We start from the raw sequence: 11485 nt of genomic DNA, 5'->3' as shown, positions 1-11485 counted from the left end.
GGCTTGAGTTGAGATAGTGATGAAGCATGACAAATAAAGGAAGTCTTCTGTGTGCATTTCTTTGTATTGTTCTTTTGATTTAGGATGGCAGGCCTGCAACAAACATTTAAAATTTTCTTCATTAATCAATGACTGTCACTGTGTTGGATCACAAACGCTGATATCACTATGAAGACTCACATCCATATTTTGTGTGTATTTATATAATTTTGTTTGCATATATATATATATACATAACATGCAATATTAGCTTTATCCCTTATTTGAATATGCAAGATTATATGTTTGAATCTGGGATGACTCGCGCGATGCGGGTCCTTGTGAGTGAGTCGCATCGGTGAGTCATGGGTGAAAACCCAGAGTCCCCTATCATACGAGGTGGCTAACCCGCAGCTTTTTGAACAGGATATTGGAGAGCTGGAATTGTTCCTGTGGAATCTGTCTGCTCTCTATTTATGGCAACCCGCTGCACTTCCTCTCCTGGCACTAACCTGACTCACATGGATGCACCAGATTATGCTTACTGACCAGTCTCGGAGTCGAATGTAGGTGATGATTGCCACAGGATGAGAGCCCTGTTTAGTTTAGTTACTGCTATGACACATGATAATGGTTTTGGGGGGAAATTATTCCGCTCGGTTAACAAAGGCATGCTTTTCATTGTTAGCTGATGATCATTGAAGATGCTATCAGGGCAAGTGAGAAATGCTGCTAATAGATTTTATCAGCTGTGGCTAGGTAGCATAAGCTAAGACCGACTTTCAGTTGCCTAAAATAGCACTTCACAGAACTGCTGTGCTAATGTGTTAACCTAAGTCAGCCAATATACTGACTGATCACGGCCTATCACAGATAGTTTTCATGTATATCCCATATTAATAAAAACCTTTTTAAATTTAGAAATAGGGTCGTCACACAGTTTACCTTGAACTCCAATATCAACTATATTCTCAGCACAGTCAGCAGCACGTGTAGAAGATTAACAACACAGCAAGTTTTGGTGTCTGGACAAAGATGTTACCAACAGATTCTGTAAGTCCTGTAAGTTGTGAGATACTGAGCACTGCAGACTGGGAACTCCCCACATGAGCTCCAGTTTTGGAGAAGCTCCCACTCAGATGTCTAGTCATCACAATTCACATTTTTCCTGCTTCTCACACATCAACTTTGAGGAAACATTTTTTCTAAGCTCCATAATATATCCCACCCTCTAACAGGTGGCATGATGAAGAGATAAGCAGTGTTATTCACATCACCTGTCAGTGGTCATAATGTTATGCCTGATCAGCGTATATTGCTGGAAAGATAGTAGAGGTGACTTGTTGCGTCACAAAAATACTGTCATTAAAAATTAATCTGTTACACACCTTTGCATTTAGCTAGTGCATCCTGGTTATCTTGTGCAAAGGGTGTGTAGCCTACCTTTTCCCTGATAGGCATGACTTTATATTGTTGCATAGCAAACTGATATTGGCAGCAAGCACTTCCTCTAACAAATTCCCAACAACAAAATTATTAATTTCTCTCAAAGTGACAGCTTTAACTAAAAACTAGTTCTTGCAGTTTTGAAAATTTTGCATCAGCGTTATTCTTCTTTTGAACAAGCTTCTGAAATTATCAAAATATAAAGTAGAGCTCCTTAACATGCTGACTGACACACCCACGGGATTGAATATATTTCACCACTCCAGTAACAGTTTGATAGAAACAGATGGTGTTTTATATAAAGACATTTGTTACACGATTACTAAAAATGAATTGTTACAAGGTAACAGGACTGGTTCTACTCTACCTGAGCACTCAAGCACCTTTTCTATGCTTTAGTGATTTCTATCTAACATTCACACTTTAATGCATCAGAGAGAAACTTGGGGTTAGTATCTTGCCTGAGGATATTTGGCAGACTGGAGCACCAACCTTCCAATTAGCAGAGATTAATAGTTGATCTGCTCTACCTCCTGAGCTACAGCCATCACTTCTCCCCACAAGGAAAAAGTAATCTGATGGTACACTCTGCTTTGTAACAGGTAACACTAAATACTGGAAGTGACCCATTCATTCTCTCTTTACTGTAAATCCGGACTACTCCAAGAGTACATGAACATATCGCTGTATATGGTAATATTATGAATTTATTCTTCATAAAAATAGTTTCAGCATCAGCCCAGAAAAACCTCTATTAGTTGCTCCATTACTGTCAGTTCTATCATGAGAAATATCATGTTATAGACATAGGTATGTTACCATTTATCAGATGTCTTTTTGAATGGATGATTGAAATAAGACACAGTTGCTGAAATCTTTGAAAACCTTAAGCTTGACAGATTTGCTGTGCCTGGTTACTGTTACTAGGATGTAATTGGACAGCCCCTGTTCTGGGGAGGGGTTTAACAAATGATCCCATCTACATGGACAATTTACATTTCTCTTTTTCTCTCTCTTTTTTGCGTATAGTGAAGACACAGCGGTGGTTGCCAGAGAGAGACAGAGTGTGTGTGTGTGTGTGTGTGTGTGTGTGTGTGTGTGTGTGTGTGTGTGTGTGTGCGCGCGCGTGCTCATGTGGTAGCTGTGAACCTTTCGAGAGAGGAAGGAAGAGATTTTTAAAAAAAGATATCTGATTGGAGAGGATGGATAAACACGAGCAGATAAGACTTTATAACTCCCTAGAGGAAATGCAGGCAGAGCCGTATGAGATTTAAAGAGTAAAGACTTCCTTTGGAAATGCCTTTTTACAGTCTTCATGTTCCCTGCTGTTAAATCACAAGGCTCTACATTAATGACCTACACATGCACAGATATTACAATCATTATGGCAATCATGTGGCGTGCCCTCCTTCTCTCTTTCTTCCTCTCTCTCGTCCTCTGAATCAGCCACTCCAGGCCGCAGCTGCCAGCTTTTAATGGCTTCCAGATCTCCGTTTCTTCCTCCTTCCATTACTGTTTGCTGTCTCTCTGCTTTTCTGCAGCGTCTCAGATGAACGGGCCAAAGTGGAAGTGGAAATCTGCTGTAGTTGAGCCAGTGAGTCAGCTTACAAAGCACCCGTTTGAAGGGAAACCACAGAAAAGGTTGTTGTTGTTGTTTTACATATATATAAATGTATTGTATATATTTCACACAGAAAGTCTTGATGAGTGTATTTGTTAAATATGTGTGTTTATGCATAAGAACACTCATTCAAAGAAATGCCAAGTTATTTACATTTACTGGAAACTGAAAGAAGACTGTGAGTAACTGCTGTGGGACAGGATTTGTGCAGACTTATTAAAGAGTGCGTACAAACTGTGTGACATAACGAGAACGTTATCTTAAGTATTTCCACTACAATAAGTTTATTTTTCACAGGGTGAGTATGGTGTCCAGTTACAGAAACCCAGAAGCACCTCTCTGCTTTCTTTTGGAGATGACATGTTTTTTTTTGGCTTCATCAGAACATGACCTTTGGCATGCACTGCGGCGGTTTCTAGCTGAGTGTGAAGAGGCCAGGATGAGAGTCAGCACCTCCAAGTTTGAAGTCATTGTTCGCTGCCAAAAAAACATTGGATTGCTCCTTCTCCGCTGTCAGAGAGTTGCTGTCTCCAGGCCTCTCGGGATCTTGTTCACTGGTGATGGTAAAAGAATTAATGGACCGTTGTGGTGAAGAGAGAGCTGGGCTGAAACAAAAAGATTCCAATTTACCAGTCAGTCTATGTTCAAGGAGCTCTGGGTAAAATCGGTAAGGATGAGATGGCTAAGGCCTCACAGAGCAACCATTGGTCCCTTTAGTACTTTTACTCCCCAATCAGTTGGAGAGTGGTTGCTCACCTTCAAACTCAAAGTTGTGGCTTACTGTACAGGGAGGTTACATCTTATTGGATCCCTTCCAAACTCATCCTGCCTTTCTACACAAATCAAATAGTTCTGATTGGATATCCTCTTTCCAGAACATTTTTTTCTAGTTTTTATTCATTGACAAAAGAGTGAAAACATTTCATCATAGTTTTTGTCCTCGTCCATTAGTTTTTATATAGTTATCGTCTTGTTTTCGTCAGGAAAAAGGGTTGTTCGCAAAAATGATTGGTCAACAAAATAAACACTCCCTTCTAAAAACCAAAGAAATCGCATGGAGGTTTTTCAGTGCAACACCCTACCAGTTTCAACTGCCAGCAACCACTTACCAAATGGTCGAGATATTTTGCTTAGCAACCTGATTAATAATAGTTTGAGGTGTTTCGATATCTGACTGGAGGTCAGAGTTAGTTTCAGGAGTTTCAGAAATCTGGGGTGCTTTCTCAGTTCCTTCCTTTTAAGGTTTTCCAGTGAGCACAGACATTCAATCACAGACCCAGATCCTACTGGAAGGATCAAACTGCCAGCATTTGGGGACTGCCCAGAGGGAACTGTTGCCAGGATGGAAGTCTTAGGCTGGTACCATGTGTGTATAAAGGGTATTTTTTTTTTATGTCTGTTTATTATAACTTCTCTGAAGTGGATACACTGGAGAGGGAGAGGGGATTTTGAAGCTGGGGCACCATATAAGCTGTTGTTATGAATACAGTGTGTTTTTGTGACTGATGATGGACAAACTCCCCATGACAACAACTGGCATGTCTGCTAATGGAACCCGACAGGTGACACAGAGCCAATAAGACCAACATGTCACATCTAAACCGGCTAACATAGAGGACACACACACACACGTTTGGATTTCAAGCCACATATTTTGCCTGTGCGCACGTAGTGCTTTTAACTAACTGTGCACAGACACAACACAAACAGCCTGGCAGCGTACCACAACTGACAAAGGCGATAGACGCTTATCCGCAAGCACAAACACAGCCTTATATCAAGTGTTTGATGACATTTTAATGGTAACAACCATCTTTGTGAGGCAGGCCAGTTTCTACGACTGTTTTGATTACTCACTCTTAGTCATCGGCAGCAGCAGTACCGGCAGCGGCAGCAGCAGCAGCAGCAGCAGCAGCGCTGAGGCCCCATGTGCCACATACCATGACAACCGCAGCAGCACAAAGAGCCCTAGTAAGTAGGACTGAGGCCTATCAATCACGTGAGGTCACTGTGGTCCAACTGAGAGGAGAGTGGGGCAGTCACCCTTTTGTTGTACGTTGTTGTGTTGCGGCTGGTGATATCATCTTTTGTGAAGTCTGTCATTAAAGAGTGATAAATGTCCTTTTATGTGTGTGTGTGTGTGTGTGTGTGTGTGTGTGTGTGTAACAACAAGTGGAGGGGAGAGAGAAGCTTGGTCCCTTGAGCTAAAAGGCCCCTAATAGAAGGTTTTGAGGGTGTTATTGTGCGGCTTGCAGGGGGCCAGCTGGGGAGAGTCCCCAACCACAAAATGATGTCGACGATCAGTTAGTGGGAAAGAGGGCTTTAACGATGACTGAGTGGTCACACAAAAGGGATAAATTGAAAAAAAATAGGAGAAGAGAGTAGCGCAATAAAAGCTGTGGTTTTCTCCACGAGATTGTTTTTCACCACTTTCCATTATGGTGCGCTCCTGAAACTGCTGCAAAAGCTCCTATTTTTGAGCACTGTCATCATTTTTACAAGCCTTCATCAGCATGTTATTGTCACACAAGATGAAGTTAAGCGAGTAATAAACTCTGTGCACGGTCAGAGACTTCCACTGACTCATCTCACCCACTGCATTTGACCCGTTCGCTTAAAAACCTGCCGAACACACTCACACGCGCACGCCCACAAGCACAGGAACGCGCGTTAGAGCGAGCATAGGTTCAAGTTCTTGCTTGTATCATTTATTTTTTTTAACATTCTTTTTCCTAGCACTGTAAGCCTCGTTATCTCCTCGGGTTTCAAAGCGAGGCATCCGCCGGCACCGACAAAGAGCGCTCGCGTTGGTTGACAGCCGTGCCGACAGCTGCAGCCCCCCTGCCAGAAGCGCACAATACGAGGCACTTGTCAAAACTTAAGAGGGGACTCATTCAAAGCATGATGGGCCAATCTGCCGTGGAGGTATTCAAGCTCCGCGGTGCGATGCCAAATGGGGGAAGAGTCGGCAGAAAAGAAAAAGTGATGACTCACCAAACTTCCCAAAATCCCCCTCTCCCTCCCCCTTCCTGGTTTACTGGAAATGGAATGCTGTTTTTTTGTTTTTTTTTTTCCCTCCAGTCTCAGACGTTCATCTTCTTGACAAGCTGCGGGGTCAGGGCCTGGGTTAATGTTTGTCTGTGGGACTGTTTCATCCCTCTCGGTAGGGGCAAATCCGGCAAACGTGTTTAATTATGTGAGGCAGACATGTGAAAGTTTGTTAGCGGTGCAGGGGAGGGCTCGAGTAGCTGGAGTGCTCATTTGTGAAACAGATAAGTCTTTGTGCCTCATCATAACCGGGCCTTTTATACCGGTGATTTATGCTGGTGAGGGTTTGGATTTACCAACTGTTGCATTAATTCATTGTTAATCTAAAACGGATAAGGGGATCAGTTGAAATGAGCTGCTTAGTTTTACGTTTCCTAAAGAGATTTCAATAGACCTGACTGTTTTATACCACTTTATAAGCCTTTTTGTTTGGCCTCTATAGCATTTGCAGACATATCTGATGCCTTGAGGCACAAACACACTGTTTACAAAGCACTTAAACGGTTATTTGAGGTTCCAAATATAGAACAGCATACTTTCCAGGCGTGCTTTCTAGCTTTTTAGAGCTTTCAACCACATCTCATTGCTATCATCAGCAAATAATGCAAGTGCAGTTGGAATTATTTCCCCCAAGTTCAATTTATTTTAATTTAAAAAGAAGCATTAAACCACGACAGTTATCTCAGGGCACTGTGATATTAGGAAAAGAACATTCGAAGATGCCTTGGGAGCAAGCATTTGGTTACAGTAGGGATAAAGAAGTCCATTTTCAAAGAAGGAGAGCTCCTGCTGAAGCAGACTCAGGGAGGGTAGATTTCCATCTACACGTTCCCCCAACTTGCCTTTGACTCGACTGGTCAGTGGCGTGAAAATCTCCTTCCTGGTCTTCCTTCAGTAGTGACCTTTGACCTGCATTTCCTGGATGCTGCCAGCAGTGTTTTTTCCTGCTGTACATGAAGTCAGGGTCCTTGCTGTTTTGCTAATGCTTTGTTTCCCACGGATGCTTCATGAAGTTATTGTGATCTCATCCACCACTCAGTCATCCTCTCTGGGGCAATTTTGTCTTCGGCGTGCATGGGGTTGTTCTTTCAGATGTGCAGTGGTTTCTTTGCTTCTTTTAATTTCATAATGGCATTTTTCCAGCAAGTTTAATTTCACATCACCTATTATTAAGGAATTTTCTTGACAGTGTTGTCATCTTTCAGCCAATCATGCACACCCAGCCTCTCTGTCAGGGTAGATATTTAACTCCTCATTTAGCTCGATTAGCAACAATGTCAAAGTCTCAGCGAGAGCTAGACAAGACTGCACATGCTAATTGCTTTACTGGTTAACTACCAAAACTGCAGTTAACTGAAGAACCATTGTTAAGGAGCAGCTCATTGTTTGTCATAAAACGTCAGAACCCATCTACAGAAAGTATGTTTACTTCCTATTATTGTCATTTTCCCTAATTTGGCTCTCGAGATACCTACTGACTACGGTAAATAGGAAGTAATGGATTTAATCTGCTACCATAACTATAAACTTCTAAAAAAAAAAGTTAATAGTTTATTCTATTAGAAGAAATTTTTCTTTTTTTCTTTTCTTTAGAAGAAAGAATAATCTTTCTTCTAAAAAAACAAACTTTTTATCATTTTCAACAGTATTTTAAAGCTTCTAAATGTTTTTTAAATGCTATCATTCTGCTAATTTATGATTATTTGCTTAATAATTGATAATACACTTTCTCTCGATGGCACCTGCTTGATACATACAGTGGATGTGATGATGGTAGTAAAAACAACAACAACAACAACAAAAAGTAGATGTGTAAAAGTAATAAAATGTAATTTAATAAGATATGTTAAAATGGGATCTCGTCAGCCAATCAAAGGACAGCAACTCAGTGGATTTGCTGAAGTTCAAACCGAGGATCAGAACGTGACATGGTTGTTGGTGCCAGACAGGCTGATCTGAATGTCTCACAAACTGCCGAAACATGCTGAGACTTCTCCCACACAACTATCTCTCAGGTTTACAGAGAATGGTCTAAAAAAGAGAAAATATCCAGTGAGTGGCAGTTATAATGTTAATGTTTTACTGATGCCAGAGTTCAGAGGAGAATGGCCAGACTGCTTCAAGCTGATAGGAAGGTAACAGTCCTTACAAGTCAAATCATATTTAACTCGTAAGGACTGAAAACTCTGTAATGTACCTTTGTGCAAAAATGAGAAATAGGTTGTTAGTCCCTTATTTATCCAAAATTTAAATCTTTTGTCAATTTTATTTGGCTGAAAGTCTGTGTCATATGCACACCACCTAAAGATTTTTAGTATACCACTAATTTCACATGTCTTGACCACTTTCTGCCATATTTTCAAAGTGTGATTTAGCCAGGGATTAAGGCCTACCAATTGGTCAGCAAGTCCCTTATCAGCAATTGCAACCTGTAAAGGAAAATTGTAGGTCAATCCAAATTCTATTGTCTTCCAATTGGCTTTATATTCTGGGTTACACCAGTGTAACACGGGGATTAGTTGTGAAGCATAATAACAATATCTTAAACATGGGAGCATTGCTCCCCCTCTTTCTTTTCTTAATTGTAACAGAAAAGTGGACTCTAGGTCTTTTCCCTGCCTTATGGAACAGGATATCAGTTTATCCCATCACTGTCACTTCTATTGGTAAGGTCCTAAATAAATACAATAACTGCAGGAGGACATTCATTTTCACAGAGTTTATCCTTGAATTTGAATTAAGGAAGGTTACAAGATTCCATCAGTGCATATATATATATATAAATTATGGAATGCCGTTTAAGAAAATATTATATATATATATATATATATTACAGTGAGAGTCTAAATATATAGAATGAAACTTGAATATTGAATAATGAAACTTGAATGAACCTCATGTTTAGAGTTGAGGTTTTTCTGAATTCTCTACCTTTACAAAATTTCATCAGATGAACTATTTCAATACTTTGTTGTGTTTTTTTGCGACAACTGTTCTGCAACAGCTGTTCAAACTACAAATGGTACAAATAATTTGGATTTCACTTTCACTTTGAAGATCATATTTTCATTTAGCAACATTTCTATTGCTTATGAATAATGTTCAACAAAATGTTTCTGGGAGAAGACTCTGCACAATTCTTGAGGGAATTTATCAATCACTGATGAGGATGTCAGCGGAGAGAACACTTCAAGCAGAAGCTGAAGCACATGATATGGGTCATTATACCATTTTACATCTCAATGAGGAAGGCCAAGATAAGTGATAAAAACAAATTTGACGTCACTTTTCATTAAGTATATTAAGAAGATCATTCTATATATATGCAAGTTTCATTTTATATCTGCAAACATTGCCACTTTTTGTTTCCCGCCCGCCACCATGATACCTTTAACAGCTTCACACTGTCATATTAATTGACCGAGGTTCAATATATAGGGCAAAAAGGAGGGGAGAGATCGGGCAATGTTTTAATATTATAAAATTGGGCTTGAAACCAAATTTTTCCAGTGCTTTGTAAAGAAATAACCATCTGACTGAGTTGAAAGCCTTCTCAGCATCTAATCCCACAATCATAGCCTTGATTTTGTCCCTAGCTGTTTGTTCTAGTGCATGTAGTGATCTTCTTATATTGTCAAAAGTTTGTCTTTGCTGAATAAAACCAGTTTGGTCTTTGCTTACCTTTAATGTAGGCTGTGCCAAAGAGACTTGTAAAACCAAAGAAACCAAGTCTCCAAAGCCTGAAAGCCTGTGAGCAGTCATTCAAACCAAAAGATCTGAAGCAACAGCACCATGAAGCTATCCACCTACCTCCTCTGCCATCCACTAAAAATGTCGGTGACCAACAGGTATGAGATGAGGTATGATTTTAGAAAAGCTTGCCATTAAAAATTGATGTCTGATGTCGCAAGCATTGCACACACAGTGCAAAAAGTACTCTAGTCTGGCATTTATAAGTTAAAGTTACTTAAAGTGACTACTGTGTCATACTTTGAAAAAAAGAGGATGCTGGAAAGAATTTGAGGAATTTGTAACCAGATCTTTGAACTTTTGTGATCATGGTAACATATTTTACAATAAAAAACAATATAGTGCTGTAGTGCATCAGTAAACAATATATATAGTCTACAGTGATAAGGTAGTTCCAAAGTATGTCTAAAGCAAATTTCTGTCATAATTGCCGCTATAACTGGAACACTTACCTTCTCCCTTCCTTTCTCAGCCTTTAAAGGATGTGATGTCGACCCCTCCTCTCCCCAGATGGCTGTTTCCCATACAGCGGGACCCTACCTTCAAATGTCAACTTCATGAGTACATCAGTACTGACCTCGACAGTCAAGCTGTGATTTTCCAGTGTGATGATGATGATGCAGTATTTCTAACTGTGAAGCAGGGGGGAAATATCCAGTGCAAGCTGCTATGCATCCCCTTCTTTGCACGCTACAGACTATGGAAACCCTTCTATGTCTGGCACAAAAATGTTTGTGCCAATAAGATTACTTTGGCCAGGGAGTCACTACAAAAAAATTGTGTTTTGTATTTGTATTTTCAGATGCATTGAAAAATTGTCAGATTTTTTGATATGATTGAAATATTCTGGTTATGTTGAATTTTAATTTGAAATTAATATGGGATTTTATTTGTATGTTTTTATATGTGTCTGGAAGGCACATATAAATAGGCAATAAATATGAAAACGCACCCTCTTTGAAAGTTCCTTAGATGCCATGGCGTCATGACAGCTTTGAATTGACCTGATGTATTCCAGATTGTATTTGCTGCTGCGAACGTGTACTCACACATGTTTAAGCACTTTCTGAGAATCTACAAGGAGAATGAAAGTTTGGAGTTGGATGCAGTGCAGGGACAGGATCGTGGTAATGTACCGTTAGAGCTTTCTGTAAATTTCTGTGTTTTTCCTCTTTGTTTTAAAAAGAAAAGGGGTTTGATTTGCCAGATAATTGGACTCTTAAAAAAACACATTCATGTGTTGCCACTGGGTGCATCCTTGAAATATGACAAATGTTCTCCCTCATAATATGCTTTTTAATATTTATTTAACTCTTGCTTTGGTCATATCTGTCCTTTCTTAGCCTGCTGCTTTTCTTTACTGCGTTTTTTTTTGTTATGGAAATACTTTGAGTTTACTGCCCGGACAGGATTCATATGACTCAGTGTGATATCACTTATGTCCTTACAAAACGTATTTCATTTTGTCATTTAATACTTCAAGCTGTCACCAAATACAGATACCTTCAGAGACTATTACATAGTATTATTTCTACTCTATTAATGACAAATGTTATTCTGTTCTTGTAGCCAGCAGTCAGTTTACAGCTTCATTCCAACTCTCTGTTGAAGCTTCTCTGTCTAAGATGTGAATCAATTCCA

At 39.8% G+C, this 11485-nt stretch overlaps 1 long non-coding RNA gene across 2 annotated transcripts; it reads left to right on the top strand.

Annotated features, from left to right (window-relative positions):
* The first annotated feature begins 341 nt into the window (after positions 1 to 341).
* LOC112846757 (uncharacterized) lies at positions 342 to 10971 on the top strand. 2 transcript variants are annotated; one of them, XR_003219884.1, is made up of 5 exons: positions 342 to 545; positions 2967 to 3066; positions 3430 to 5017; positions 9787 to 9942; positions 10317 to 10971. It is a non-coding gene; the product is annotated as an uncharacterized LOC112846757 (long non-coding RNA). The 2 variants fall into 2 exon arrangements; XR_003219883.1 differs by having other exon boundaries at positions 9787 to 9954.
* Positions 10972 to 11485: the final 514 nt, after the last annotated feature.

Source organism: Oreochromis niloticus, linkage group LG4 (assembly GCF_001858045.2).
Source record: "Oreochromis niloticus isolate F11D_XX linkage group LG4, O_niloticus_UMD_NMBU, whole genome shotgun sequence".
In the NCBI taxonomy this organism is placed as follows: domain Eukaryota; kingdom Metazoa; phylum Chordata; class Actinopteri; order Cichliformes; family Cichlidae; genus Oreochromis; species Oreochromis niloticus.
The sequence above is the reverse complement of the archived record's forward strand: the minus strand, read 5'-3'. Positions and strand labels throughout refer to the sequence as shown.